Source organism: Nycticebus coucang, chromosome Y (assembly GCF_027406575.1).
Source record: "Nycticebus coucang isolate mNycCou1 chromosome Y, mNycCou1.pri, whole genome shotgun sequence".
Classification (NCBI taxonomy): Eukaryota; Metazoa; Chordata; class Mammalia; order Primates; family Lorisidae; genus Nycticebus; species Nycticebus coucang.
The window spans coordinates 33,254,581-33,280,059 of NC_069805.1; the positions used below are offsets into that span (position 1 = coordinate 33,254,581).

General features: G+C 34.1%; 1 long non-coding RNA gene across 1 annotated transcript in view; it reads left to right on the top strand.

The window, feature by feature from the left end:
- Positions 1-1,675: 1,675 nt before the first annotated feature.
- LOC128578996 (uncharacterized) overlaps positions 1,676-25,479 on the top strand; it is a 36,319-nt gene continuing 12,515 nt past the window's right edge. Inside the window, exons 1-2 of the long non-coding RNA XR_008378020.1 lie at positions 1,676-2,915; positions 22,356-22,569. This is a non-coding gene — a long non-coding RNA (uncharacterized LOC128578996). The remainder of the gene's footprint in view (positions 2,916-22,355; positions 22,570-25,479) is intronic.

Here is a 25,479-nt window from a genome sequence, read left to right on the forward strand (position 1 = left end):
TGTTAGATGAGGTCTAACCTATCTATAGTTAGGAATAATTAAATGTCCAAACTAAAATAGCTTATAGAGAGTGAAGCTGTATTTTGAAATGAAGGGTTTTTTTTTTAATTAATAATCACAGTGTTTTATCATTTTAACACAAAATGAAGTGTGATAAATTCAGTGTGTTTTTTTTTTAAGCCAGGTGGGATCAATAACACATCTATTATGTTACTAATTTTTTACTATTTTATTAATTTAATAAAAATAAAGTGTTCATTGTTATATCAAAGCAGTCTCATGTTTTCATGTACTAACTGGGCAATTGTCAACTAGGTTAAATGGTTAAAACTAAGGTAGTTGTCACAAATAATTAAAATTGTATAAAACCATATAACTACATTAAAAAGTGCACGTGATTCATAAACATGCTTTTTTTTAATATAGACAAATGGCAAAAAATATGCGAAAAAATACTCAACATCTCCAATAATCAAGGAAATGCAAGTAAACTCCTAATCAACTACCACCTTGTCCCTGACAGGACGACCATTAGTAATAAGGCAAAAAATGGTGGATGCTGGTGTGATAGCAGAGAGAAGGGAGTTCTTATACATTGTAAGTGGGACTATAAATTTGTACAGCCTCTATGAAAAACAGTATAGCAATTTCTCAAAGAAATAAATGTAGACTTACCATTTGACCCAGCAATCCCACTCCTGTGTATCTACACACGTACATACACACACACACACACACACACAAAGTTATTTTATCAGTAAGAACCCTCCACTTGCGTATTTATTGCAGTGCAAGTCATACTATCTAAGATGTGGAATGAACCTAAGTGTGCATCATTTCATGAGTGGATTAACAAATATGGTATATATATTATGGGGATAGATAGATAGACGGATGGATGGATAGACAGATAATAGATACATAGGCTACTACAGAAATTTTGAGAGAAACTGTTATGATCCATCATTTCACTTCCAAGAAACACAGTTGGCAGTGCCCTTTCAAACCGTGCAAGTTTCAACCTCCTCGACTTATTTGTGCTGCTGACAGGGCTTCATTTGTTTTTGTGTGGATTTTACATTTCTTGATTTTTGTATATCTCAAAGCCTTGTAACGACCCATGTGTGTGTGTATATATCCACCACGCAAGCTGCTCATCCAGAAGAAGAAATAATTAATGTCCTTTGCAGCACTTTGTATGGAAATGGAAACCATTTTTCTAAGTGAAGTGTCCCAGGAAGGGAAAGACAAACATCAGGTGTGCTCTCCAATAATTTGGAAATGATCGCCGGACACACACAGGCATGGAGAGAAGTAAAAGTCCTTGGAACTCAAAAAGGGGGTAGGAGAGGGAAGGAGGGGTAAAATCTTATGTATCAGGTACAATCAACACTATTTGAGTGATAGGAACAGTAATAGTCCCAACTTCAGATTCCATTAACAAATGCTATCCATGTATAGAAGCATTCATACCCCTTAATTATTTGAAGGGAAAAAAATAATAATTACCTATTGTTTTAGTGCATATTATTCTGGTGATAGTTACTTAAAGCCCCGACTTCAGCATTATATAATTCATCCACGTAAGAAAAACACTTTTACTCTCTAAATCAATTGAAATTAAATTAATTAATCAATTACTTTTTAAAACTAATTATAATAACATTGACCATTGTTCATATACTTTACATCATATACTAATAATTCTCACAAAATCCATATGTATTGAAGTAATCATTTTAAATTAGATGAATTTGTGGCACACAAAGGTTAAAGTAAAAATTACTGGGGTAATTTAATTACTGGGGTCCAAGATATAAAGAGACTTTTTTTTCATTCAGTTTATATCTGCATCTACTTCTATGTCTATATCCATATTTATGTCTATGTATTTTTAGGAGAAGGGTCTTTGCCTGTAGTCCTAATTATTCTTCTATGGCTAATATCCAGAATCTATAAAGAACTCAAACAAGAAAAATAACCCTCAATAAAAAGTGGATAAAAGACATAAACAACTTTTCAAAATAAGATAGACAAATGGCCAAAAATCACATGAAAAAATGCTCAAAGTCACTAATCATCAAGAAAGTGCAAAGTAAAATCACAATGAGATATCACTTTTCTCAATGACCTTTAAAGTCCAAAACAAGATTCTTACCTGGCTGCAGAGAGAAAGGACTGCTTATACACTGTTGGTGGGACTGCAAAATAGTACAAACCATACGGAGACTCCTCAAAGAACTACAAGTAAACCTACCATTTGATCCATCAATCCCACTACTGGATATCTACTCCAGGCACAGACTGACAAATATTGAATGATCTCTCTTATGCTTGGTATCTAAAAAAAAGTGGAATTCAGGGAAGCAGAGAACAGAGTGGTGTTTGCCTGGACTGAGGAATGAGGGATTAAGGAAATGTGGCTCAAAAAGTACTGTTTCAAATAAATAGAATTAATAAATTTGAGAGATGTATTGTACAGCATGGTGACTATAGTTAATAACCCTATATACTTGAGAATTGCTAAGAGAATACACTTTAAATGCTCTCAGCAGAAAAAAAAATAAGCATGTTTGTTGATGGATGATGTTTGCTAAACATATGTACAGCAATCATAATGTTTTAGTCTCTTTGTGGGTTGCTATTAATGAATACCTGAAGCTGGGCATCTGGAAAGAAAAGAGGTTTGTTTCGATTTTTGAAGAGACGGGGGAGCGGAGGGCTCGTCTCATCCAGGGGCCCTGAACCAAGGAGCGCGGAGTTTGAAAAGCCAGCAGCTCGGGGTTCGGTGGCACCCGCCCCATCGGCCGAAGTTGGGGGGGGTGGGGCGCCAAGCGCGCGGGGTGGGGGAGGTCCTGGTCTTTGGCTTCTCTACTCCGTCCTGTTTTAACAGCGAACATGTCGCGGCCTGTCAGGTCAGTGCGGAGTCCGAGGCCTGGAGCGGGTTGGAGGGGGTTGGGGGGTGAGTGGTGGGGGACAGAAGCCTAGAGTAGGCCCTCCTGAGTGCCACGCGCGGCCTCCTCCCTTTCGGGGCCCGGCGCGCCCTTGAGCGTGGGGGGCCTTGCTGGCGCGCGGGGGTGGCGGCTGCGCGCCCGTGCGCGCTTCCCTCCCCGCCCCGAGCTGCTGCAGGCTCCGGTCAGTTCTGCTGCCTCCCCCACCCGCCTCACTTGGAGCCGGCGGGGTGTCCCTGAACACCCTGGTCGCCGGAGGGGGAGGGGTGTGAAGTCAGCTCCCCCAAGCAGGCCCCACCTCCTCGGGCCGGCCCTCGGAGCCCACAGGAGAGACGCCGACTGCTGCTCCCTACCTTCCGCGGGGAGGGGCGGCAGCATTCGTACTGTCCCTTCCCCCGCGACTTGCGTGGCGGTGGGAGAACTCAGCCGTCTTTCTCGGGCCGATCGCGGTGTTACATGCGAGGGGGGAGGGGCGGTTTTGCCACCCGGCCCGCCTCTATCCTCCCGGGTCTCTGCAGGCCCCGCCTCCCGGATCGGGCCGGGCGTGGGCGGGACCCGTTCTTTTCCCCTTGGGCTAAAGTGAGAGTTCGGGCTGGATCCTGGAAAATTAAGGACTGCTGCCTCTCCCTTACCTCGGAGTTTTGAGAGAATTAACCCCAAAGTTCGCTTTTTCTCTCCTGACTAGAAAATGTCCTTCTTCGGGGAAATGCCCGTACTCAGGGAGGCGCGGGTTAACAGCATGGCCCAAATCCCGTGTAGTCCTCCTTCCACTCTTACCGTGTACAGGTTTCGGGATATTTTTGTAACCCTCTCCTTCCCCGAGTGACTTTAATAATAAAGAGACTAGGTTCTGTTGTTAAAAAAAAAAAAAAAAAAAAAAAAAGAAAGAAAGAAAAGAAGTTTGTTTCATTCCTTGTTCTCCAAGCTATTTAAGAGGCATGGAGCCAGCACCTGCTTTGGGTAAGGGCTTCAGATTTCGTCCACTCATGGCAGAAAATGATGGGGAGCTGGAGTATGCAGATATCACACGGAAAGACAGGAGGCAAGAGAGTGATGGTGCCAGACTCTGTTCATAAGCAGATGTCATGGGAGCCACTATGGTGAGAACTCACTACTGGAGAGAATGGCACCCGGCCATTCATGAGAAATCTGTCCCTATGACCCAAATACCACCCTTGCAGCCCCACCTTCTACACTGAGAATCAAATTTCGACATGAGATTTGGAGTGTCAAATATCCAAACCATAGCAATTGTACAATATAAAGGATAAAATTATTTGTAAATTATGCCTCCACTCAATAGTAGGCTAAGTTAGGAAGTATATCTTCAAAAGTCAGATGGGAAAGGAGGTAATTGGGAAGAAAGTTTAAGTCTTGCTAAAAATCTATACTTTCTCATGCAATGATTATTAGGTGTTGAGAGATTTTTATTACATGAAAGAGTAATTGTATGCGTGTATATGTTATGAAAAGAATTTTCATTGTGGAGAACAAAGTATAGAAGAAAATATTTAAAGTCAGGGAATTTGATGACAAATACATCCTAGTAGTTTAAACCAGAGCCTTAAGAGACTGAATTTGGTGGTACTGTGAAGATTGAGAAAGACCAAAAAATTGGAAATATTTCAGAGATAAGATAGAGAAGATGTGAAAATTTATTAAATAAAGGAAAGAAGAGTTACAATCTGGAATATAAATTTTACAAATAAAGATGTCTCCACTTAAATACAATAATCAATACAGTGCATCTCAAAGTAACTGCAGTTATTTCCCAAGTATTAGGAAAATAAGTCAAAATAACTACAAAAGGACAGGTTGCAATAGCGTATGAATAAAATGAAAGAGTGCCCTGATTCCTATTGGCTTCGATTAGGTCCTTGTTCTTGGTGTAGTTGATAAAGTTACAGAAAAAAATACATTGACCCAGGAATTTTATTAATGACATAGTACTGAGCACAGCATAGCATTATCCATTCTATAGATTAAATGAATGGAACAGGGCCTATAAATCTATGTCACCTTAAAATCCTGGGCCTGCTCTGATGTACAACTATGTCATCATGTACAATTCAATAGATATCATTTGAGAGGATTTTGTTCATCTGGGATATGGAATTAGCTGGGAGAAAAATTTTTGTTGAAACTTTTTCAGTTGCTTTGGTCAGTCTCTTTGACAGTTTATTGAAAAATGTAGGTGTTATTGTCTAAATGTTGCTGTGAATATATGTTGTTGACATGATTAGCATTTATAATCATCTTGCTTTAAATAAAATAGATTACCCTTCACAGTGTGGGTGAGCTTCATCCAATCAGTTGAAGGCCTTAAAGAGCAAAAATTAAAGTTTACTAGAGCAGAAGGAATTCTGCTTCTGTCTCAGACAGGCTGCTGTCTGCCTGCCATTATTGGACTTGCCTATAGCTTCCACAATCCTATGAGCCAGTACTTTAAAATTAAGCAATCTCTCTCTGTCTCCCGCCCACCCCACACACACATACAGGCACAGTTTGTTGTGGCTCTGTGGAGAATGCTGATATAATCATATGAAGATACTTTCTATATAAAATCTGTATGCAAAATAATATTATGTAACTTTCCTTGATAGGACAAATAATACTAATAAATAAATACAAAAAGATTTAAAAATATAAATATGGATTATTAAACTTTTTGTATCTGACATAAAATGATCATACCCTTTTTAATGTATTTTCTCATTTACATGGTTTAATATAATAAATTGATATAAGCAATAAGCTCATTTCTTTTCTTCATTCTTTTCTGTAAAGTTACAGGGACACCCAACGGAAATAACAGTAGCTCTATGGCTTTTAAATATAATTCATCATTTAAGCACTATGTTCTTTTCATCTTTAAAATGAGAGAGTGTATACTGGATGAGTCCTACTTTCTGTTAATTTTTCACTTATTCATATTGAGCTCTGCCACTGAAGTTGAATATATATGAATTCTTACTTCATGTATACCTGAAAAAATGTATTTAATTCCCCAGAGAAATAACTTTCATAGAGTAAGCAATTAAATTTTCCTTTGAAGTCAAGGTAGAAATATTTTAAAAATAATATATGAATATCAATTCATAAATCTCCAGTAACATGTTTCCCTTTATTCCATTTTCATTACTTGAATGAAATGAGTTTCATTTCTTGAATGGAAAGGAAACCATGGGAAGTTATTTAAGAAATCTTCATTCATACTTATTCTGTATCAAGAAAGATAAATTCAATAAAAGTAGCCAGAATTAATTTTTAATTTTGTTTCTAATTGAGAATCAAATATCAATGCTATGTTCTTTAAATGTAACATTTTTTCTTTTTTGTTTTATTTTAAGCAACATTATTAAACCTTTCATGTCTAAGTGCTATATATGTTTAGAATAAAAGATCCTAAAATATTAATAAGATAAAAATGAAAATGATAATCCATTTACGTTATCAAAGATTCACATAGTTTTATTACAAGTTACTAATTGGAGAAAACAGTACTGCGTGTTAAAAGAAGCATTATATTTTGAATCTGCTTTTAATGGCCATTATACCAATGGTCTATCATATTTTCATTATAAACCCAATAAGTGACATGCGTATGATTGATTTTAACCATCTCCTTTGAAGCTGATTAAACCGGTAAAAAGCTATCACCAGATGCATGCAAAATCTTTTCTTCCCCTTCAGGAACATTAGTTGAAGACCAAAAAAAAAAAAAAAAAAACGAAAAAAAAATATTCACTATTATGAGTTAGTGATTTTCTAGAGATTTAAAAATAAAAATAGAAAATGTTCTTAAAAGCATGACTTTCCTGATGTTTGTTAAGTTCGGTGACCTCGTTATAAAATGCCATTGAGAATAAACTGTGCCCGGTTCCAGAAAGGTTCTCTCTGTACAGACTTTGTCCTGTAGACAGGTCACAAACAGAAGACTGTGCTTCTCTGTCTTGAGAAGTTATAGAATCATTGAAACTATGCAATTATATTGTCAGTCAAAAAATAAATAAATAAACATTCAAAACTCTAACTGTAAAAGGCATAATAAAGACTGTTGTTTTGATAGAAGTGTTATTTAAGAAAAAGGAGAAAAACTTGAAAAATATTCTAAAGTCTTGTACTTTGAAATAAAAGTCTCTTTTAAGGAAGGTATATATTTATTTTCATAGATTCTATTTTTTAAAAAGTAACTATGTGCTGCACTAGATCTTCAAATATACTGAATATTGAAGTCTCCTTTTATAAATTATCATAAATTATATAGCATTTATGATTATTATTTTATTTAATATAAATTATTCTGAAGTCAATAGTACAAAACATGAAAAATATCAGCTATTAAGGAATGGCAGTGAAATATTTATAATGTCAAGTCCAAGTGAATACTCAGGGAGATTGAATTCACTAAAAATTATCTTCTGCATACTTATTAGGGATTGTCATATTTTTAAGTAACCTGTTTGAGTTATTTTCCACCAATAGATGAAGTAGAATTTTAGTCTATTATTTTCTATGTAAAGTATCATTAATATTTTCATCAAATAAATAATTATATGATGACAGTGATGGATCTAACAAGTGAAGTTTCAAACCAAGAGGCTCAAGAAACATTAAGAAGGACAGCCACACTGAACGGGTGCATAGTACACATTGAGAACCACACCTTTGTTGAGACTTTTGTAAGAGACAAAAGACGGGGCAACTCAAATGAGACTCTATTTCTTTAAATTATAGTTTTACCATTTATTGGATATTTGACATTGGGAAATTACAAAATTTTTGAAATAGTAATATTTTCACCAGCAGTGAATTTGCTAAATACACTATTATAATTAGAGGGTAATGAAATAATTCTGTTATCAAATTTTAGTTCCATTCTGGAAACTTAATACATATTCAGTAAACGCTAGCTGTAATTAAAACTCGTGAAATTTTTAAACGTCCATTCTTTGCATTTGTAGTGCTAACATTTGTCCCATTTTATAGATGTGAACAAGGAGAGGATAAGTAATTTGTAGGAAATCATGACGTAGGAGAGCTTTTAGGAATCTGATCAGGAATGGGAGAAATGTTTTAAAAGAGAACAATAGAATGTCAAACATCTTATAAGCCAGAAACATATAACTACAAAATATAAAACAATCTGACTTACAATCATTTTTGGGTGATACTTAAGCCAAGAAACAAATGGCAATAACCTTAACACAGTTTTGTAAGGTCAACATAAAAGGGACACAACATTTAACTACATGAAAATAAATAATTGGATTTTGTTCTACAATATGAACTAGATTATGTTTAAAAACTTGAAAAAACACAATAAAAATATGAATGAGAAAATTAAATAATCACTTCTTTCATCAAAGATTAAAACTACTAATATCTTCTTATACATACCAATCCTGTGTTTGCTTTATTTTTCCTTTTTTTGCTAAATAATGTATTACAAACATTGCTGGACAATGATTTTCTTATTTCTCGGACCACATTCTAAGAAGCTTAGTATTATTATAAATATTTTAAAACTCACAACAATAACAATCATATAGCAAAGGAATTATACTTAATGTTAATGATTCTATGGGTTAAATGGAATTATACTTAATGTCAATGATTCCATGGGTTAAATGGTAGCTCATTGTTATTTAATCTAATTTTGTGCTTCTTAGATTATTAGCAAGACTGGACATTTTTCTTATTTATTAGCCATTGATGTCCCTTATCTTGTGGATAGCCTGTCCAGATGTTTTAGTTCCAATGAAATTCAAATAATTACCTGTTACACTCTCAATTTCCAAGGAAATAAATATAGCTATATGTTTGAACAAACTTAATTTAAAATGGGTTGCATTTTCTTATTATAAAAATAACTGATTTTCTCTGTAGAAATTAAAAGATATAAAACAGAGTAAAAGACAGTAAAAAAAAGAGACATATCATCTATCATTGTATGGTTTTGATAAAGTAAAAGATGTATAATGGTTAAAATGTTGTTATAAACACCTTTTTTGTGTTTTACATATACACATATAAATGCACATTTCTGTTTCTCTGAGAAAAAAGTACACCAACAGATTAAAGAAATACAAATAATCTCTTATACATTCCACACACAAATTCTTCAAAGCAAACTTTTAAAATTAGGTTATAGTACTTAATCTATTAAACTCTTCCAAATGTTGAATTAACCTCCTGTATGGTCATACCACATTTTGTTTATCACATACATACATGTTAATGGAAAATTGGTCCTGACTTTTGAAATCTATAATTTCAATTTTGAAATGTATCTTAAGAAAAATAATAGATATGGAGATAAAGTTTTGTAAGTACAGGCATCGAAAAGACTTTTAACAGGTTTCTATTGTCTACTGTGTGCCAAGGGCTGTTAGCCACTAAATTGCAACAGTTAATGACACTGACAAAATTTCTAACTCTACCAAGACTACCCTCTAGTGGGAATGACCATCAATAACAACAAAAAAATGTAAACATACACACATATATGCATATATACTTATGTTGATTACTGCTTTGCACATGACATCTATATTACATATGCAAATATATAAATATGTTCTCTAAGTTACAATGAATCAATAACGTGGATGAATCTCAAGATTATTATGCCAAGTGAAGAAAGCCTTGAAAGAAAAGCCTGAAATGAAAATGTTCAGTATGGTACCATTCTTGTAAAATTATGCACAATATAATTTAATTTATAGAGATACAGAATAAATTTTAAGTTGCCTTCAGCTGGAAGCAAAAGAATAGACGAATTTCTAAGTTATACAAGGAAACTCTACAATTGTTGTTTCCCAGTACAGTAATGGACACCTTCTGGGTAATTTTCATTATTTTAATTTTTGTTTCTAATGGCTATTGATGAGACAGAAAATATTGTCTGTTTTTTGCGCATTATCCATAAGTTATCTTTTACCACTTGTTTTTTCATTTTTTCCAGTAGAGTGTTTTCTTTTCCTTATTGATTTGTAAAGACATCCTCGGATTAAAAAATATATATACTACACATACACATATATATCTGTAAAGTATATTATAAATATTTTCTAAATTATTTTTTACTGTTTAATTATTTTAAGTCTTATTAATATAAAGATATTTTACATTTATAAGTAATTCAATTTAATTTATTCATACTTTCAGTAAATTATTTATGAAATACTTGTTAATACTGAATGAATACATCATTACATTTATTTTAGAATATGAATTTCAAATGTGATTACTTAGACACTTAGAAAAGAACAGTGATTCTAATTATAGGATATGTTCTATTTTTGTTCTTTTTTTTATACACAAAATTTCTATAGTGTTATATTTGAGGGGTGTTAGAAAAAAACATGAAGTTTATCATACATTTCAAATTTCAAGCACTGAAATTAATCACAGTAGTTGTCAATCATTTTATAATTTTTAAACAAGCATTTTTATTATTGCACCTTTTGTTAAAGTAACAGTTGTAATCATCCTATTGTCTTGCCTAAGAATTTTCACATTTATCTTTAAAATTGCACTAAGACTTTTATAAACCATGAAAATATATAATGGAATCCCAGCAGTCAGTAGCTTCAGAGACCATTTTGAATTATTTTGGAAATGTCAGAGTGTACCCAGAATTGTGAGTAGTTGCATTGCCTTTGGAATGCTCACTTGCCTATGAATGAGAAAATTTGTAAGTAATTGAACGATCATCTCTCCCTAAATTACCACCATGTTCCACCAGCTGAGTTACCAGGCACAATCAATTTGTAGCTGAGATATTGTTCTTGGATTTCCAGCAAATACAGATGGCAATGTTTGAACAAATTCACCAAATTATAAAGAGAACATCTTATAATTTCATTCTCCACTTGTCAATCAATGGCAATTATATACTCATTCAAATTTCAAATTTTATCATTATTTTATGATGTTAAAAGAAAACAAATGAATTGCAGTTTAGGATGTTAAGTCAAAGATAGGAAGAATGAGGTCAAGTTTGGCTAGATGTCAAATTAGACACCATTGCAAATGAGAGCTAGATGCAAAAATACCATGGGCACAATAATCAATAATGGCCCAGTCTAAAATAATTAATGTGAATCAGTTGTGCCTTCTTGATTAACTCTCATTATTTTTCTTTTTATAGCTTAAAAAATGTGTTCACTTTTCCATATCTATAAATTATTGTAGCATGTGGTACTAAACTGTTACAGGTATAAATAACCTTCAATTTGAAAAAAACATACTTTTTATTCAAACATGAAGCTATATTTTCTTGTGTAACAGGTTAATTCTACAACTTACTCCCCATGGTACATTCCACCTATTTAGCTTTTTTTCTGAAGACGTTATCATGTACTTCCCAACACACACACACATGCACACACACAAAAACATAGAAAATGTTAGTGGAGAATGTTGTTTCCATCTATTAAAAATGATGAGTTAACTTATGGACAGAGTCAGATCTATAATCGATAAGAAGCTATTTTTATATGGACACTTTGGTGAAGGATTGACAGATGGAGCATCGAAAATCAGATGAGGTAAAATTGTTATTCCTCATAAAATATTGGTATCAATAGCTTACATAAAAGTACACAAATATAGATTCTAATTTTATTTATTTATTTATTTTTTGGTTTTTGGCTGGGGCTGGGTTTGAACCTGCCACCTCCGGTATATGGGACTGGCGCCCTACTCCTTGAGCCACAGGCACCGCTGATTCTAATTTTATTAAATGACAGACATGTTTTAAAAAGTTGTATATTCATTTATTCATTCAGAACATGTATTTTTAAAATCTGGTTGCTCTTAACGTGTTAGCTCATATGTCTGCACTTTACAGTATATGACAGCTGCTAGCCACATGAGGAAGCATTTAAAATACACCCCAAACACAGTTATATTTAATTTCAAGTAATTATTTAAATGATTATAATATTTTATTGGAAAGCTTATAAGTATGTTTGTGATACCATGAGTATATAAGTCTAATTTTTGAATTAAATTTTGCGAAGTCTAAATGAAGGTCAATTGTTCCTTTATGAGAATTTAACATCTTTATTGAGATGTGCTGTTAAGTGTAAAATGCACACTGTATCTCAAAGATTAAGTTCAAAAAATAATGAAAACATTTCAATAATAATTTTATAATGATTATGTACTATGTATTAAATCATAATTTAGATTTAAAGTTTAGCATGCTTAAAATTAGTTTTCTTGTTTTCCTTTTGCATTTTAATATAGATATGAAAAATTGTAAAAGTAAAGTATTAAGAGTTAATGTTGGTAAAGTACTAACAATTCCAATCGTATAGTTAAATCATTAATATTCATGAATTTCATAAGTATCCATTATTCTGACCTAACCTGGGGTCTGGATTTATTTTTTATAAAGCCTTTAAATAAGAGTAAGAATCTTCTATCAAAATGTATATCCAGAACTAACATAGTGGTGTTTGGAAACTCAGTTAAGGGAGTGGTGCTAAGTGTATTTCATGCATTGTTTTACTCAATTCTTACAACTCCATGAGCTGTATGTCATTACTGTACTTTAATACTCAGAGAAAGCAATTATCGTGTCCAAGAGGCACAGGTGTAGGCATTCAACAAATATCTTTTAAGTATCTCCCTTGTGCTTGGGCTGTCAAAAGCACATAAAAATTGCCAATGAACAAATATCACGAAGGTCTCTATCCTTCTGAAGTTTTATTTTACAGATAAGAATTAAGAATCTGAGAGGGAGGGAGTGGGGTGGGGCCTTAGTGTGTGTCACACTTTATGGGGGCAAGACATGATTGCAAGAGGGACTTTACCTAACAATTGCAATCAGTGTAACTGGCTTATTGTACCCTCAATGAATCCCCAACAATAAAAAAAAAAGAAAAAAAAAAAAAAAAAAAAAAGACCCTTCAAAAAAAAAAAAATAATTCCCAACTTTTTTCATTATCTCGAGACATTTTTGCTCATACAGTAGTGATTTGGCATTATAAAGGTTATTTGGTTATCAAAAAAAAAAAAAAAAAAAAAGAATTAAGAATCTAAAGCTAGTTGTGACTTATAATTTTCTGCCTTCCCTGAATAATGCTACTCATGATAGTTTTGTGTTTGGGGATTAGTTATTTAATCTCCATGACCTTTATCAACTTAACCTCTAAATAAGGATTAAGAACAAACGTAATATTGAAACCAATATATTAATGCAGAATTTGGATTTCGAGTAAAATAACACATGTAAACATTGCTTTATTAGCCTATCACTCACATGTTTACATTTTTAAGTATTCATGTTATTTGAGAACAATTGCCAAAGCATAGTTTATTATATACTGACATTCAACTAGTCTGATATTATTTTACTACAAAGCATATTATGTGGTGTTGTTAAGTTAGTTCAATAAGTTTCTTTGAATGGATTCTCTTTCATTTTGTAACTTTGACATTAAGTATTGTTTTAATTTTGTCCCAAATGTATTTGTTCAAGGCGCAGAGGTCTTGAGGCCTTTCACTTAAGACATAAAATTTTCCTAAATAAAATTTTATGGTATTGCAGGATGTCAGAATTAGACCACCATGAACATTATATAAATAATGCTACAAAGTAATATTCATTTAATTTAAAACTTTTAAAGTAAAAATTCAACAAATTTATTCAAATTATATTTTAATTTTTTACATTATTTTACAATTTGAAAATTGTAAACATTACCAAAGTTTGATGTATTTAAACACTTATTCCAGTGTATAAGGATAGTCGCATCAAAACAGATGGACTTGTAAGAACACTTCCATAATATAAACCGTCAAGTTTTCATTTTGTGAAGTGTGAGGATACAGAACAAACCATAAATTTTTCCTATGAAAAATAATATGAAAAGTAGCATAAATTTTAATGGCTTAATGTATGAAAATTTTATCAGAAATGTCTAAGATTTTTTATTTTCATTAGGCACGTCAAAAGTATTTTAATTGATTTGCTCTCACATATAATGAATGCAAAAAAGTCCTTTGGATTTCTACTAAATCAGACATCAAACAAAAGTATGTTGATATCTTCAAAAGCCTGAGGCAGTCTAATTAATTTTTAAAATCTGCTTCATTTTTAAAAATATACATTTGTCCTACTCAAATACATGCATATTCAAAGTTATAAAATTGAATTTTCTGCCTTTAGCCCTATTTTAAGAAGTAATAATACTCATGAATACCAAGAACAAATATTCTTAGGGAATTTTAAATTAATAATACTTAGAATAACTGTTTAATAAAATGATTGTATTCTTCCAAAGGACTTCATGTTTTTTTGTTTGTTTGTTTGCAGTTTTTGGCTGAGGCTGGATTTGAACCCATCACCTCCTGCATATGGGGCCTGCACCCTACTCCTTTGAGCTACAGGCACTGCCCCAAGACTTCATGTTTTTAACCAAACAGCTCATAATGGGCTTAACATTAAGTATAAAATGACTTCTCAGGAAGTTCACAACTAAAAACTAATAACGGCATTTAAATTTGGAAAATCAACTCGACATTTAAAAAACAAATTTTTGAAGAACTTGCCAACATAATTTGAATATGTGATGAATGTTTTCTTAATTAAAAAAATTAGTTATGGCCTACTTATTTATTTAAACATTATGTAATGATGAGAATTCAGCTATTCTAATGAAGTAGAAAATAAACTTGGGTAAATGGATTCATAAAACATTCCATAAATGATATTATAAAAGAAACAATTCAAAAGCTAAAGACATTTGTTTTTCTATTAATTGAGTTCCCTCTTTGATTTAGCCTAATGCTACTTGACCAAAAGAAACAAATGAGTGTTTGGTTGTGGGGAATTGAAGTTAGGGGCTACTGAGAAATCTTATCACTTCAGAAATGACATGTGATAACCTTATTAAATATGAAGAAATAAGTCAAAAAGAATGTCTTTAAGGGCTTTGATATTTTATTGAAACTGATGGTTTTTCTTAAGAAAAAAATGGGTTATAGCAGTGAGTCACTGAAAATTGTTGCACATTATTTTTTATTTTAACTTCCATAAAGGCTTATTTTTCATAAAATTTTGTCCTGATATTGAAAAATTTTGTTAACATATTCATAATTTTTTTAATACAATAATATTATGTGTCTATAAGCTTCTTTTTATATATTGCTGTGAGGTGTACTCTGGGTATTCATGCAGTTCATCGTATGTACTAAGCCTTAGTACACAAGCTAATATGATAAATAAAATATTGAAAAGGCTAAGGAAAAAAAGAATAAAAGGAAAACTTTCTTGTGTTCTAGAGCGAGTCATTTGCTTTCATTCAAAACATATCAGAAACTACTACCTATAAAATTCACATGATTGTATTACAAATGAAAGCTGATTTTCTTAGAAGAAAATTGATTGTCTTAGTAGCTCCTAAAATCAGTGTCTAACTCTGATAAACGCATACTGAATGGTGAAAATAGGCATTTGAGGGTAGCATGCTCACATAATTTCTACAACAACTGGATTAATTTTTATGAGTTTAAATATTATTCCTTTAAAGTTTTCCCTTATGACAAAGACAAAACATAAGTGGAGATACTCATTTGTTGACCAGAATGATGTTAAATTGTAGCCAAAATTCTCTGAGATATGATATTAAATTGCCTTTCTTTGTGTAAAGATAAATATTCAATGAATCACAGAATTAGAGATGTTTCACAAAGAGTTCTGAATTATTCCCAGTCCATATAGAAAAATCATTAAAACAAACCATAGCATGACCCTGTGTGCATCTCTGATAGATGCTATAATTAATAATAAAAATGTAATAATATTCGTATTATATGGATTATATGAATGGATTCCAGGAAAAATGAAATAAAAAGCAAAACATTGTATTCGTGAATATTTGGGTAGGCATGAGACAAAAAAAACTGAGAACAGAAGAAAAAATAATAAGAATTAAATGCAACATAAATTCCAAGCGATAATGAGATGTTTATTAGGATTCAAAAGTTTACTTACAAATGGACCACATTGGTATGCAAGAAAATTAAAGGGGGTCACCGGTAATATGATCACTTCTAAATGAGGAAGAAGCCTAGGGGTTAAATGAGTTGCAGAGCTGACTATCCATGAGTCTGAGTCGGGGAGCAGCACGGACAGAAGTAACCAGTCTTTCCTCATCAAGCACTAGCATGTTAACAGGAAGAGACCTTAACATCCTTCCTGTTAGCATGCCAGTACTTGAGTCTAGAGGGTACTCTAGATGCTGTAAAGATCTCTTAAAGCTTTGAGCTTCCTTTGCCTGGTGAGAACACTGAGGAAGTGTTTTGACCCATAGAGCCTGTGAAACTTTTGCTTCATAAAATAGAATATACCATATGTTACAGTGTTGTTATGTAGCAATAGAGCCCTAGGCATGACCATACAACATACTGCATTCAGGCTGTGTCTGAAGGAAGCAAGCAAATAAGTAAATAAATCAGTTATCAGGTTTCTGCTTTTATTTTATTTAACCAAAATTTTTTAAAGCTTTCTTTTTCTTTTCTTTTTTTTTCTATTTTAGTGGAGGATGAGTTGGCCAAACATAGTGCCTCATGTCTGTTATCCTAGAGCTCTGGGAGTCAGAGGCAGTGGATTGCTTGAGCTCAGGAGTGCAAGACCAGCCTGAGCAAGAGCAAGATCCCTAAAAATAGCCACGCATTGTTGTGGGCACCTGTAGTCCCAGCTACTCAGGCAGTTGAGGCAAGAGGATCACTTGAGCCCAAGAGTTGGAGGTTGCCGTGAGCTATGATGTCATGCACTGTACACTCTACCCAGGGCAACAGAGTGAGACTTCATCCCCAAAACATAACAAAACAAAACAAAATAAAATAAGTAATAAGACTTTACTTATCTATTCATAGTCAACCTAAAACTTATGTTAGTTTTAAAAGGGGAACAAATAAAGATACCTAGGAGGTGAAGTCTTATTTATCATTCCAGATCCATTTAAAATCTTTGTAATTTAAGAAAAAAATGGATTACAGTATATATGAAAATTGAAAAAAGGTCTTAAATTTTTTAGTTAATATTATTAGGAAATAAACTCATCAACTTTCAGCTAAATGAAATTTTTTAATTTCAATTCTTTGTGTTGATAAAAGGAAAACAATGTATTCAAAACCGACAAGGAAAGAAAAAGGCACTCTGATTTAGAGTTACTACATTATGAGTATAATTCAGAAATTGATCAGAAATCATGTACTTAAAAATGGATAAAATAGGTCTGATAAAGCTTATAGACAATGCCTTTTTTTAAGGAGCTGAATAACTGAATTTGAGTATGTTCCCCCCAAATTCTTCAAAGCAAACTCTTAAGATTAGGTTTTATTACTTAATCTATTTAAACTCTTGCAAATGTTATGTAAACCTCCTGTATGGGGGTAAGGGTCACAGTGTATGGCACAGCTCTTGAGGGAGAGACACAATTATAAGTGGAACTTTATAATCAGTGTAATCTTTTTTGTACCCTTGATGAATCACAAACAATAAAACACAAATATGAAAAAAAAATGATTGAGTACTAAATTCTAATAAACAATAAAATAAAAGTTGACTTGTAATTGAAAGTTGACCATAAAAAGAATTTATCTTTACAGTTTCCAGAACCATCTTTGAAATGTAAACATTAATATCATTAATACATAATGGTCTTTAGTAACCGTTTCTTTGTTCTGGAAGAATTTATAGAAAAACATTTAATGTATTCTATCCAAAACCTTGAACTGTCGAGAAGTATGGTCTCCAATATGTCATACTTGGTCTGAAATCTTTGAGCCTATTTTTCTTTGTTATTTGCTTCTTTTTATATATATTTGTGTGCTTCTTCTTTAGGAGTATTTTATTTTACCTTATTCCTAATATTTTTCCATCCTACATATTGCTAGCAAAAGATAAACAATAGCATTTATAGTAATGATAATTAGAAAGTCCAGGATCAAAATATTGGTTAAAAAATATAATTCTATCAAAAGATATAACCGTTTCCTCTGCACCAAGAAACAAAGTAATTTCTGTGTTGAAAATAGAAATATTAAATATTTTGAGTATTTGAGTATTAAATATTTTGAATATTGACTATTTGAATATTTTGAGCCTTTTCAATTTTACCTACTTTTGTTGACATCTTGTTAATACCTATTAAATAGAAACTACTTTAAGTATAGAACATATTTCTTAATACCCTTTACATTACTATTGCTGACGACAATATAATTTATTGCCTCTGGGAATCAACAGTATTTGAAAATGCCAAATGTAAAATGGGTTTTGACTGCCCCTCTCTGGTTATTGTCTCTTCTGTCATTTCTAAATCAAGATCTATCTGTTAGTTTGCATTTAATATGCATTAGAATTCAGGTTGGCATTTGGGACCTTCCTGGAAGCACTGACTGTTCTCTCTCTTCATTCTATCTTATGTCTTTACAGCTAAGATGTTTACTGATTTGGAGGCACCCTAGGTTCAATAAAAATGTTATGAATTTCTCTTTCACTGTCATTGAATCAAATTACTTCCTGTACCTTAGATGTTTGAGATATATTTTTGAGAATAAAAATTCTCACTTTCCTATACAGTGAACAGCACTGTAATTTTAAAGGGAGCAATTTCTTTTCTTACAGTTTCATAGTTCTCTTTATAGATATCTTTCACGTCCTTTGTTAGGTAAATTCCCAAATATTTCATCTTCTTTGGCACTACTGTGAATGGGATAGAGTCCTTAACTGCTTTTTCAACTTGACTGTTGTTGGTGTCAAATGGTCTATGAAGTGAGTGTATGATGCCCCATGATCATATCAATGTATACAGTTATGATTTAATAAAAAAATAAATAAATAAAAAATAAAGGGAGCAAGAACAAAGATAAAATGCTCAGATAAATATTAAATAGGCAATTAATTTTAATATTAATTATTTAATATAAATAAAAAGCTTTTTTAAAACTTTATCAGAATGCCTTCTCTACAGTGGTGATGATATAGTGTCAAAAACAGTAATCCTAACCAGAAAAAGTTAATTCTGTCATGGATGTAGACATAAAAAATTATCACAGAGTAAAGTAAATTTTACTTTAGAGATCGAGTGTGTAATTGGTAATGGGAAATTCAAAGAAGAAATTCCTAATTTGATCTGAACAGGTTAGAGAAAACTTCCCAGAAAGGGTGACACCTGGGCCTCTGAACTAGGAGTATGAGTTTGACTGGAATACAATATATTGGAGGTTAGAAATGCCAAGTAGAATTTCATTGTCATTTCCAAGATTAGGTGGTACAAAAATGCCTAGTTTGTTTATAAGTATAAGCGACTCCACTCAATTTGATTATCACCTCTTTTGTGTAGCCTTTCCTGCTCAGCTCAGCCACAATACATGTTTCCTCTGAGGACCCATTGTCAAATGTTTCATGTCCTACAGTTAGATTTCTGCCTCATGATTGTCTAGGAAATGTGTCTTTTGAAGATATAGATTAAGGTAACTGAGTTAGAACTTGTAAATTTATAAAGCAGTCATTTATTTTGATTGGCAAAAAACAATGGAAAAAAAAGAATCTTTTAAGGCTGGTGACTGTATAAAAGGAAGCGATCACTCATATTCTTAATGCAAAGTAAGAATATAATACCATGTGATATTCTTAATGTGCACAATGAATAAACTACAATTTTTATTATTGTGAAAAGTCACATAAAACGTTTTACATATTTTTTTCTAAATCTTCTCATATGTTGTAATTTTCTTTTTTTAATATTAATTTATTTATTTTTATTAAACCATAGCTGTGTACATTAGTATGATTGTGGGGCACCATACACTTCATTCATAGATCGTTTGACACATTTTCATCACATTAGTTAACATAGCTTTTGTAGCATTTTCTTAGTTATTTTGCTAAGACCTTTACATTTCACATTTACTAGGATTCACATATACCCTTGTAAGATGCACCACAGGTGTAATCCTATTGATCCCCCTCCTTCCCCCTCCCTCCCCCCTCCCTCCCCCCTCCCTCCCCTCCCTTTCCCCTTTCTCCCTATTCTTAGGTTGTAACTGGGTTGTAGCTTTCATGTGAAGGTCCTACATTAGTTTCAAAATAAGGGCGAGTACATTGTGTACTTTTTCTTCCATTCTTGAGACACTTTACTAAGAAGAATATGTTCCAGCTCCATCCATATAAACATGAAAGAGGTAAAGTCTCCATCTTTCTTTAAGGCTGCATAATATTCCATGCTGTACATATACCACAATTTATTAATCCATTCGTGGATCGATGGGCACTTGGGCTTTTTCCATGACTTAGCAATTATGAATAGGGCTGCAATAAATATTCTGATACAAATATCTTTGTTATGGTGTGATTTTTGGTCTTCTGGGTACATGCCCAATAGGGGGATTACAGGATTGAATGGCAGATCTATTTTTAGATCTCTAAATGTTCTCCATATCTCTTTCCAAAAGGAATGTATTAATTTGCATTCCCACCAGCAGTGCAAAAGTGTTCCCTTTTCTCCACATCCACGCCAACATCTCTGGTCTTGAGATTTTGTGATATAGGCTAGTCTCACCGGAGTTAGATGATATCTCAAAGTAGTTTTGATTTGCATTTCTCTGATGATTAAAGATGATGAGCATTTTTTCATATGTCTGAAGGCCATGCGCCTGTCTTCTTCAGAGAAGTTTCTCTTCAAGTCCCTTGCCCAGCCTGCGATGGGATCCCTTGTTCTTTTCTTGCTAATGCGTTTGAGTTCTCTGTGGATTCTGGTTATGAAACCTTTGTCGGAGACATAACCTGCAAATATCTTCTCCCATTCTGAGGGCTGTTTGCTTGCTTTACTTACTGTGTTCTTGGCTGTGCAGAAGCTTTTTAGTTTGATCAAGTCCCAATAGTGTATTTTTGAAGCAGCTTCAATTGCCCGGGGGGTCCTTCTCATAAAAAACTCACCCAACCCAATTTCTTCAAGGATTTTCCCTACACTCTCTTCTAGTATTTTTATAGTTTCATGTCTTAGGTTTAAATCTTTAATCCAGTGAGAGTCTATCTTGGTTAATGATGAGAGCTGTGGGTCCAGTTTCAGTCTTCTACAGGTTGCCAGCCAGTTCACCCAGCACCATTTGTTAAATAGGGAATCTTTTCCCCACTGAATGTTTTTAATTGGCTTGTCAAAGATTAAATAACGGTAAGTAGCTGGATTCATCTCTTGGTTCTCTATTCTGTTCCAAACATCTACTTCTCTGTTTTTGTGCCAATACCATGCTGTTTTGATCACTATTGATTTGTACTATAGTCTGAGGTCTGGTAGTGTAATTCCTCCTGCTTTGTTTTTATTTCTGAGTAATGTCTTGGCTATTCAAGGTTTTTTCTGATTCCATATAAAACGAATTATTGTTTTTTCAAGATCTTTAAAGTATGACAGTGGAGCTTTAATAGGGATTGCATTGAAATTATATATTGCTTAGCCGGGCATTGTGGCAGGCGCCTGTCGTCCCAGATACTCGGGAGGCTGAGGCAAGATAATCACTTAAGCCCAGGAGTTGGAGGTTGCTGTGAGCTGTGTGAGGCCATGGCACTATACTGAGGGCCATAAAGTGAGACCCTGTCTCTACAAAAAAAAAAAGAAAAAGAAATTATATATTGCTTTAGGTAGTATAGACATTTTAACAATATTGATTCTTCCCAGCCATGAGCATGGTATGTTTTTCCATTTGTTAATATTTTCAGCTATTTCTTTCCTTAGAGTTTCATAGTTCTCTTTATAGAGATCTGTCACGTCCTTTGTTAGATAAATTCCCAAATATTTCATCTTCTTTGGCACTACTGTGAATGGGATAGAGTCCTTAACTGTTTTTTCAACTTGACTGTTGTTGGTATATATAAAGGCTACCGATTTATGAATGTTGATTTTGTAACCTGAGACGCTGCTGTATTCCTTGATCACTTCTAAAAGTTTTGAAGTAGAGTCCCTAGTGTTTTCCAGGTATACTATCATATCATCCGCAAAGAGCGAAAGTTTGATCTCTTCTGACCCTTTATGGATACCCTTGATCGCCTTTTCTTCCCTAATTGCGGTGGCTAAAACTTCCATTACAATGTTAAAAAGCAATGGAGACAATGGGCAGCCTTGTCTGGTTCCTGATCTGAGTGGAAATGATTCCAATTTAACTCCGTTCAATATGATATTGGCTGTGGGTTTGCTGTAGATGGCCTCTATCGGTTTAAGAAATTTACCTTCTATACCAATTTTTTTAAGTGTTCTGATCATGAAGGGATGCTGGATATTATCAAAAGCGTTTTCTGCATTGATTGAGAGAATCATATGGTCTTTGTTTTTTAATTTGTCTATGTGCTGGATTACATTTATATATTTACGTATGCTGAACCAGCCTTGAGATTCTGGGATAAAACCGACATTCCGGGGAGGAGACAACATGGCTGATTGAAGCCAGCTTTCCACAGAGGCTCCTGTCCAGAAGGAGACTTAAAGGACAAAAATTCAGCAAGTAACCTGGTGGATTTGAGCTGCACTAAGAGAGAAGGTTGTAGAACGCACGTCAACCCCGCTGAGGTGAGCTGCGACCACAAGGATACAAACAAAAGGTACAAAATCCATCACCAAGTGGACGGGAGTCCCCTCCCCCATGAGAACGGCTCAGAATGCCCCATAAACAACCGGGCAGAGTTCAAAAGTCCTCCCACTACACTCTATGGGAGAGACCCTCTAAAAACTGGACCTATCTCCCCTACTAGGGTGCCATGGCATCCTCCTGCCAGGCGTAAAACTGTATAAACTGTATATAGTCTCTACCTGGAATTCTGAGCTCCCAGCGCTCCCCTTCGCTCACACTGGGGTCTGGAGGCCAGTCCCAGTCGGTAGGCGGAGAGGGGACTGCACTGGAGTGGCAGTTCCCTGAAGCACAGTGCAACAGCCGTCTTTTGGTGACAGTACGGCCAAGCATAAAACTGTATAAAGCTCTGTGTGTTCTCTGCCCACAACTCCAGGCTCCCAGCGCTCCCCTGCACTCCCCTCTGCTCTCGCTCCAAGGTCTGGAGGCCTGTCCCCCAGGGGTCCAGACTCTTGGGTGATTGCTTGAGGGGTGTAGACAGTGCTGGGCTGCAGCCTGTCTGTGCAGACTCTGGGGTACAGGAGCAGAGAGAGGACCGTTGGAGGGGAGCTATACCAGAGCAGCCGTTGCCTGAGCCATAAATCAGCAGCCCTCTTTTGCTAGCAATACGGCTCACTACCGAATATTCTGAAGCCACACCACCTGTCTCCCTGGGCAACCAGAGACTCTGAGTTTGCCTGAGGCAACTCCAACTTGCAAACCAGGGAAACTCCCAGGGCGGGGCTGACCCAGAGGTCCGCTTTACTAAACCTAAGACGCACCTGGCCCTCAGGGGATCGTCAGCCTATAGACAGTACAAGAGCAAAGACAAGCTGATTTGGAGCTCAATTCAGCTTCTCTTCTGCAAGGGAACCGCAGACTTGTTCTGTTCTGTTTTGTCAGTAACATTAATCAGGGGCGAGACTGGACCTGAGTGAAAACCCCTCAACCTTCATCAAGTGCCCGAGGTTTTGTTTTTTTTTTTTTTAATTAACAAAAGGATAAGGGAGAAATAGCTTAAAGATATTTACCTTCAAAATGGGTGTCTTTTCATTATTGGATTATTTTGCATTGATAATGCCATTTATTTTACTCTAATTGCTGGTGAAAGATAATCTTCATTCAGGATCCAGTGCGTTCATCATATACTACTAGATTATTTTGAAATAACTAGAGCTCCAGAGCATGTTTAAAACATTGTGAATAGGGCGGCGCCTGTGGCTCAGTGAGTGGGGCGCCGGCCCCATATGCCGAGGGTGGCGGGTTCAAACCCAGCCCCGGCCAAACTGCAACAAAAAAATAGCCGGGCGTTGTGGCGGGCGCCTGTAGTCCCAGCTGCTCGGGAGGCTGAGGCAAGAGATTCACGTAAGCCCAAGAGTGAGAGGTTGCTGTGAGCCGTGTGACGCCACGGCACTCTACCCGAGGGCGGTACAGTGAGACTCTGTCTCTACAAAAAAAAAAAAAATTGTGAATATAGTTTTATTGCTTTAGTTTATCTAGCCTGCTTAGTACATTCTTTTCATTATAGAAATGTTTTGTACAATAATTTTTTTTAATTTTTAATTAAAATCATAACTGTATACATTTATGGGGAACAATGTGTGATGATTTGATATGCAATGTAGAAGGCTTAAATCAGACTGATTAACCAAGGAGAAGGGAGGGGAGGGCAGGGAGTAGGATGGGCGGAGGGAGAGTGATTGGTGGGATTACACCTGCGGTGCATCTTACAAGGGTACATGTGAAACTTACTTAAATGTAGAATATAAATGTCTGAACACAATAACTAATGCCAGGAAGGCTATGTTAACCAGTGTGATGAAAATATGTCAAATAGTATATAAAACCAGTATATGGTGCCCCATGATTGCATTAATGTACACAGCTATGGTTTAATTAAAAAAAAGAAAGAAAAAAAGAAAGAAAACCCCTTTGACCCCCCCCAAAAAAAATCACCATTACTTCACTCACTTATTTTTTGTGTTAAGAAGTTTTAAATTTTGTACAGTAAATTTTTATTAGAAATTATACTTCTGAAATTTTGTAGTTATAAAATTTTATATGCATGTTAAATTCTAATGAAGTCAATTTTTCTATGATTATAAGGGATGATCCATTATTACAGAATTTTGAAAGATTAAAAAGAAACCCGTATTTGTAAGCTTGCCAGCAAAATCTAAAATTATAGTTTTTTAGTCATTTATCAAATTTTACATATGCTGGTATACATTTTGATGTGCAAAAAAAGATCATGTAAGTGTGTTATATTTATTTAATTATACTCCTGTTGTAGATTATTTTACTTTTTTCACTATGATTACTCAGCAACAAGCATATTTCTTCTTATAAACTCACTCCCCATACCCACCATATTTTTAACTATTTACTTGGAAATGATTCTTTGAGGTAAATTTTGATGGGTGTTGCTATATGGGAAGATATAATTGCAACATTGAAGAAGAGGCTGTCAGTTATTATTACCTATTAATCATGATCCTATGTATTGATACAGCTGTGAGGACATTTGATTTATTATATTTTTTCTATTTATCCATTTATCTTGCCTATCTCATTGTTCTTATCAAGCACAATATCTGAAATGTAGCAGATTCTCAATTTCTTTAATAGTGTCACAGAAGTCAACCAATCTTTACAGTTTTTGTCTGATAAGTGAAAAATGGCTATTTGTGATTATAGAACAAATTGGCTATTGTTAAATATCCCTTAAACTTAATAATTGTTCATTTGAATAAAATTCATGAGTCAATTTAATTTTTAAAAGTACTTTAAAGTCTATGTATCTGGGGTCATAGTAAGTAGGTAGAGACGAAACTGTTCCTACCATAGGCAATTTCCATTACATTTCTTCAAATAAATTGTCACATTCCATTTTTATTAAAATAAA